The sequence below is a fragment of the Pinus tabuliformis genome, chromosome 9 (genome assembly GCF_031772625.1).
Source record: "Pinus tabuliformis cultivar Carrire ecotype Pingquan chromosome 9, CPIR1, whole genome shotgun sequence".
NCBI lineage: Eukaryota > Viridiplantae > Streptophyta > Pinopsida > Pinales > Pinaceae > Pinus > Pinus tabuliformis.
In genome coordinates this window covers 1,263,367,260-1,263,374,953 of record NC_142307.1, presented here as the reverse complement: position 1 = coordinate 1,263,374,953, position 7,694 = coordinate 1,263,367,260, and the positions used below count along the sequence as shown (strand labels likewise).

General features: G+C 42.7%; 1 pseudogene; it reads left to right on the top strand.

Annotated features, from left to right (window-relative positions):
- Positions 1-1,321: 1,321 nt before the first annotated feature.
- LOC149153133 (uncharacterized) lies at positions 1,322-3,849 on the top strand (annotated as a pseudogene).
- Positions 3,850-7,694: the final 3,845 nt, after the last annotated feature.

Sequence of the window (7,694 nt, the reverse complement as noted above, 5' to 3'; positions counted from 1 at the left end):
TGCGATAGGTGATATGTTCCTACATTTAATATATCGGGCTTAGCAACCACTTCAAACGTGAATTCATGGAACAGTAAAAGCCACTTGCATATTCTTCCTTCTAGTATTGGCTTGTTTACTAAGTATTTCGGCGCAGAATGGTCTATAATGAATTTGAATGGCACACCCAATAAGTAGTGCCTGAACTTTTGGAGAGAGTAGACCATTGCCAAAGCTTCCCATTCAGTTGTTGTGTAGTTCCTTTCCATCGTGGAGAGATTTTTGCTAGCTTAGTATACTGGATGGTCCATCCTTTCTCCTAGTTACGCTAAGACTGCTCCTAGTGCTATTCCAGACGCGTCAATGTGTATGTGGAACATTTTGTTCCAGTCTGGGTACACTAATATGGGGGCACTTACTAATATTTCCTTCAGTTTATCCAGAGCTGCTTGGCAATCCACAATCAAAATGAATTCTTCCATCTTCTTTAGCAATTTTTCCATCGAGGTTGTTATGGATGCATAGTTCCTGATGGACCGTCTGTAGTACCCCGTGTGACCCAAAGCTACCCTTAGTTTTTTCACATTGTGCAATGGTTTCATGGGGACAATTGCTGCAACCTTGGCGGGGTCTACATAGACTCCATCCTTGCAGATGATATGGCCTAGTAGAGTTCCAAAGGGAACTGTGAAAATGCATTTTTTTAGATTTAAGGAAATCTGTGACTATTTGCACCTCTCAAACATCACTCTTAATAAGCTGGTATGATTCTTCAATAGGTTGTACATTGTCCAGTTGTCCATGTAAACTTCTAGGAACTTATGAATATAATCCTGGAATGTAGCTATGAAAATCCTTGAGAATACTGTTGGTGCATTCTTTAATCTGAATGGAATTACATTTTATGCATACGACCCCCACTCAGTCGTGAAAGTTGTTTTCCTTTTGTCCTCTTTAGCTATTCGGGCCTGATGGTAACTTGAGAACACATCTGTAAATGAGTATGCTTCATTCTCCACAGCATTGTCTAGGACTTCATCGTTGAATGGCATGGGGAATGGGTCATGCACACATACATTATTCAGGCTTCTGTAATCGATGTGTGCCCTAATTTCGATTGCATCCTTCTTGTTCTGAATAACTATGGGGCTTATACAATCAGCTTCATCTACCAGAAATATAATTCCTGCATGCAACGTTTTGTCAAATTCCCTTTTAACTTTATCTTTTTCCCTTGGGTTCATTCGGTATGGTCGGTGCTTTATTGGTCGGGCATCTTGTTTTAGAACAATTTTCATTTCTCCTAGGTTACCTTTTATCCCCTTGAGTTCTACCACTGAACATGGGAACAGGTCCTGGTATTCCTGCTGTTAGACTCTGTCTTATATCAGAGATTGATTCTTCTTCAAAACCGGGTTTTGAAGAAGAAATCATTAATGTTGCTTTTCAGATTATGTAATTTATCTTCAGCTCTTCTTAAGGCAGCAGCAAACTTCAAAAACTCCTACCTGCACAAACACAATTTCAAAGCATCATTTATATATATTTTGTGGAGAGCAGGTATATATTTTGGTTGTCTTTATGGTGTTACAGCTCCATTGCAGTTGGATGACAGTGAAGAGATTCATGTGGCTGAGGCCATGGTGGCAGAGTGGAAAGAGTTTTTATGGGATGTGCCAGAAGAACAGGCTGCTTTGTGGGGCCACTGTCAAGATTTTTTTTTAAAAATACTCCTTTCCCCCATTGCAGGCGGGTATGTTCTTCCTGAAGCATGCAGAAGCTATTGAAAAGGATGTTCCAGCATTAGAGCTGCATGGAATGCTGTTGCTTGCATTACAGTGGTTAAGTGGCAGCATGACACAGTCGCAGCCGGTCTATCCCTTACATTTGCTTCGAGAAATTGAAACTAGAGTGTGGCTTCTAGCTGTGGAATCTGAAGCAGAGATGAAGAATGGAAAGGCCATTTTTCAGATTCCAAATGTTTATTTGAGGTCAAACCAGGAATGTAATATAGGAAATAATGCTAGTGTCATTGACCACACAGCAAGTATCATTGCAATAATGGATAGTCACTTGAACATCATCAGAGCAAGATCTACAGATCAAATTGATAACAAGGAAATTAGCAAGTCAGATAATCGTAATCCACACATAGTAGACATTAGTTTCACTAATGTGTCTGGTGGTGGCTCAAAACCAAAACGAAGGAACAGAGGGTATGTACTTCATAAACGAGCTCCACTTGATAGTGCAGAAAGAGGTCAGAGTGACACTGAAGATAATCTATTATCTTCTATATCTCCTATCAGAAGTAATGAACATGGGGGTGTTTTTCCATCATTTGAGGAAAATATAAAGATAGAGGCAGCTCTTGCAGGATGGGAAGAAAGGGTCGTAGCAGCAGAACTTGAAAGGGCTGTGTTATCACTTCTAGAGGTTGGTCAAATAGCTGCAGCAAAACAGCTCCAACACAAACTTTCACCAACATATGTACCATCAGAGCTCTTACTTATAGAGGAAGCTTTGAAAGTTGCAGAGATTTCCAATCCTAATATGAATGGATATGTTACATTGCCAATGACCAAGTGTCCGGCATTTGCATTACTCCAGTTTTTGAATGTAACAGAAAACATCAATATGAGGACACCTTTAGAGGTATTAGAAGTGATTGCAACTAAATGCTGTGAAGGATGTGGAAGAGGTTTATGCAAGAGGATAATAGCGGTGGTGAAGATTGCCAATTTTCTAGAGCTGTCATTTTCTGAAGCATTCCAGAAGCAGCCAATTGAACTTCTTCAGCTTCTTTCTCTCAAAGCCCAAGATTCACTAGAGGAAGCTAAACTTCTTGTTGAGACTCACTCAATGCCGGCAGCAAGCATTGCACGTATTCTTGCAGAATCATTTTTGAAGGGCCTTTTGGCAGCACACCGTGGTGGATACATGGAATCATCACAAAGAGAGGAAGGACCTGCTCCTCTTTTATGGAGAGCCTCTGATTTCTTAAAGTGGGCAGAATTGTGTCCTTCTGAGCCAGAACTTGGGCATGCCTTAATGCGGTTGGTCATAACTGGTCATGACATGCCTCATGCCTGTGAGGTTGAGTTGCTCATTTTGGCGTACCATTTCTACAAGACATCTGCATGTCTTGATGGAGTGGATGTTCTTGTGGCCCTTGCAGCAACACGAGTTGAGTCATATGTTGCAGAAGGGGATTTTTCGTGTTTGGCTCGCTTGGTGACAGGAGTTGGGAATTTCCATGCTCTGTATTTCATGCTGGATATTCTCATTGAAAATGGTCAGCTTGAGCTCCTTCTTCAAAAATATGCCGTGGCAGATGCAACAACAGAATCGGCAGAAGCTATCAGAGGTTTCCGGATGGCTGTTCTTTCAGCTCTGAAGCATTTCAACCCTGATGATCTTGATGCATTTGCCATGGTATACAATCATTTTGATATGAAACATGAAATGTCGGCTCTGTTGGAGTCATGTGCACAGAAGGCCCTAGATCAATGGCTTCAGCGTCGTGATAAAGAACAGAGTGAGGAGTTGTTAGAAATGATGCGCTTCTATGTAGAAGCCGCTGAAGTTTACTCAAGCATAGATGCAGGAAATAAAGCAAGATGGTCTTGTGCACAAGCATCATTAGTTTCCCTCCAAATACGAATGCCAGATACCATGTGGCTTAATCGTTCTGAAACAAATGCACGGCGAGCTCTTGTTGAACAGTGCCGATTTCAGGAAGCGCTGATTATGGCAGAGGCATATAACTTGAACCAATCGGGAGAGTGGGTTCTAGTATTATGGAATCAAATGCTGTGCCCAGATTTGATAGACCAGTTCTTAACTGAATTTGTTTCAGTGCTATGCTGATGCACTTAATGACACTGAAGAACATAGTCACGACAATATGCCTTCTTTCTTATCCAAAAAGGAAGAGCAAATCAATAATTTTGATGAAAGAGAATTTACTCCCTCAAAACAACGACTGGAGACTAATGGATCAGATAGCCGAGAAGATAATGGTGTTATCTTTAGGGAAACTACAGCTTGCTTTCCAGATACAAGCATTTCAAAATGCCTTACAAGTGTTGAAACCGTAGAAGACCGCGTGGCTGGCCAGTTGTGAACATGGGAGAATTGTGTCATCAATGGGAGCCTGCGTAATAGAGAAATAAGATTCGATCTTCTATTAATAGCTTTAGTTAAATCTCCAGGTGGATCTACGCCCCAGTTGATATCTTTAAATGGCCATCAGAGGATTTTAAACCGCATTGAGTTGTTTATACATAAGTCGTTGTTTTATAGAACCTTCTGCATATGAATTAAAGCTATCAGTTACGTGGCAATCGTTGCAAAGTGGCATTCAAAAGTGCGATTACCTATTTCTATCATCAGCTAGTTGTCGCTGGAATAATGGAAGGCTTTTCTATCTTTAGGAGCAGATGGAGGATTCTCCTCTATTTTTATGGCTTTAGTTAAAACAGCGCCTCTGTTTTGGGCAGCAGTTTACTTTTAATGTATTTATTATAAAAACAAATTCATTTTGTAAGGAGAGAGGAGAGTGAGAGAGGGGAGTTTTTCTGAGCGCTGGGAGCTGCTGGAGAAGCAGAGAGCTTTTTATTGTACAGTTTTATGACAGAGAATTGAATGGAATTTCACAGCTCTGTTTGCTGAGATTCATGTGGTATGTTGATTTAGCATAAGTTTTTCCCTTTGTCTCATATGTAAACCGTTTTGTTTCATTCACCTCATGATCATATCTATTTGAGCAAATGAAGTGATTAGGTAGGAATTCATAGTATTATATGCTCCTCCTATAAATTTGTTCAATTCAATGTTTTCTTCTGTTTAAGGAGGATTCAAAGTATTATTTGCCCTCCTTAGCTCCTCACCAGTCTTGCCATCCCATTTAAAAATCTAGATTTGATGCTAAATTCCTTGCCTACCTTGCCTCAGTCGTCAACCTGTGTTGTTCATTATATTTCTCTGTTTGAAGCTGTGATTTTGCCCATGCAGCCCAGAAAAACCCCGTCATTAAAAACCCCAAAAACTTTAAATCAATCCTCCTCATCAGTTTACTAGCCTAATATCTTTGATCCTAATTGGTCAGCTCACCCCATTGAGAAAAAACCTTGAGTCTGACCGGAGAGAGCCTTCTCCTTCCTCGTAGGGCTAGCTACGAGGTGTAATGGTTTGATGTTGCCTTGAAGGTTTACCTTCCTCAGCCTAGGGTGAAATCTCAAGCGCTAACACCTGCAATAAGTCAAAAATTTCTTTGGTCGTTTTTTCATCCCAGTAATCTCCCACCAATGCTATCTTGGGCTTATCTTCCATCCCCACATTCTATTTTCTCAACTTCACTGGTAGGAGATGGGCACCTTCTGTCGAAGGGTTCTCTCAAATACCTCTTTCCCCTTTCGTTTCATACAAGCATTGTAGAAAGTTTCCCTCGTGCCCCCCTTCAACTAACGTCTCTGGGGTGAACAGAACCCCTTTTATTGCCTGGAGCACCTCTGTCATTTGTGCTTCATTTCCCCTAAATGAAAAAATTGCTGACAAATTGTTCCTCCAAGGTACCCCAACTAGTTGTCTATCACTGTAGCTCCTCCTGGATATACCAAGCTCAGGGGACAGTGCTGAGGGCATATATAAATGCATGTACCACCGATTCCTTGGGAGTCCTTGGCTCTCCCAGCTAGTCGTGCAGTCTTTGATGTGCTTCTCAGGACTTGAATCCCTTGTGTATTTCCCTTCATCCTATGGCCTATCTACCTCTTTGCCAAACCTCTCCTTCATTGCTTGCTTAGCGTTCCTATAGCCTTTTAATAATTTGTAGTGCACCTTCCACCATCCTTCTGGTGTTTCCACAAGCCCGATGTCTAGAAAGGGAATCCTTTTATCTTCTGGTATTTCCTGGCTCACCCTGTCTAAAAAACGTTCCACCGACTCAAGGCCATAGTACTTCGAGTAGTCGTCCATTCCCATGTCTGCGCAGTTTACTCGGCTTATCATTGCACATCGTTGAGTTGTCAGTTCGTATCCACCCTGTTTCCATGCATCCCATGCAGCTTCTGAACTAGTCTCTGAGCTTTGAATGCTTCTCCAGCTAACTGATCCTCCGACCGTAGGATTTATGTATTCCTCCCTTTTCCCTACTATGAGCGTATATAGATGGTCTAACACCCCTGGTTCATCCCTGTCATCTGATGGCTATGTAAACCTAGGCCCTTGGTAGGGATCTAACAGTTGGATCACTCTTAGCCCATCTACTTCAAAATCATTAGCTCCTTCTTCACATCTATGACAGCGTAGTTTTCATATGCCCAGTCAATCCCCAAGAGTGTTAGATACGGGTCTTTATACCCCATAATGTTAATTACTTCAAACTCGGTGTGCGTTTTCACCCCTGCTACATCAACCTCTACATTTTACAATCTCCCAAAGGGAAGTATGCAGTATTGATTCGCCATTCTTAATTGAATTGGTGAGTACTTCAGTTGTGGCTTCCCCATTGCCTCCCAAGTTCTCCTGGGTAGGATGTTTACATCTAACCCTAAGTCTAGCATGGTGTCCCTTATCTAGAATCCTGCCACTTATGCATTTATTCGGAACTCCTTTCCGCTCCTTTTCTTATTCCGCTTCACTCTCCTAGAGGCTTTCTCCGGCAAGGTTGCACATGGTTTTCCCACTCCCTCTCCTTCCATGGATATTGCGGCCTTTAAGATTTTCCGCAATTCCTTCAGCATGGCCTCATCCTCAACAATTTTCAAGGACAATTTAAACCATTCCCCAATTGGTTGGGTGTGATTGAGCACATGGACTTGCGGTCTTTGGGTGTCCCTATCTTCAGTCATTCTCTCGAACAATTTGGCTACTTCTTGATAGTACTGTCTTTGGCGCTCGGGTTGATATGACCTCTGTGGTGACACTACTTTAACGATCAAGGGGGGGTCCTCTGCATAGAAGTCCTCCCTTGTCTTCTTCCCTCCTTGGATGACTATATTGATATTAGTCACAGGGAGGCAACCATTGGTCCAAGGCTCAGCATTCACCAAGTTGGCCCCCCACTATCGGGTTCTCTCTTCCCACTTCGCAATGAGTTTTGGGTAGTCCTCCATCACATAGGTGTTAACTCTGCACTATGAACACCAGGGTCTCCTTGGGAGTGGGCATTCTCTGGCGACATGTTCTTCCTAGTCGCAGTTGTAACACCTTAAGGGCCCTCTTCCTCCCGTTCTTCCTCTATATCCATTTCCTCCTTGCCCTCCTCAACTTGCTTCATTGACCCTGAATGTCGATCTGTCCAGTCTTTCTGCTAGAGCATCCAGCGCTCGGCACTAATCGATGTGATGAGTTTTCTATGCATAGAACTCATAGTAGTTGTTATTAGGGACATTACAGTATTTTTGTAGAATTTGGCAAATCCGCGGCAGGTGTCCATATGCCCTATAGATCTTGTAGAAGTCCTAGTTATTCCTTCCTGGGAAGGGTCCTTGTGCTCCAACTGCTGCAACCCCTGTGGTGGGAGGGGCCCCTGATGACCCCGCCACCCCCCCTGGGTGATTAACTCCCCACAACCATGGGCATTCTGTCGCAACATGCCCCTCCACCAGGCAGTGGGTGCACCAAACATTGGGCCTGGCTGGTGGTACAGGCTGGAGATCCCTCAGCTTCTTGGTCAAGTTCGTGATCTGGTTTTGCAAGCTGTGATCGCC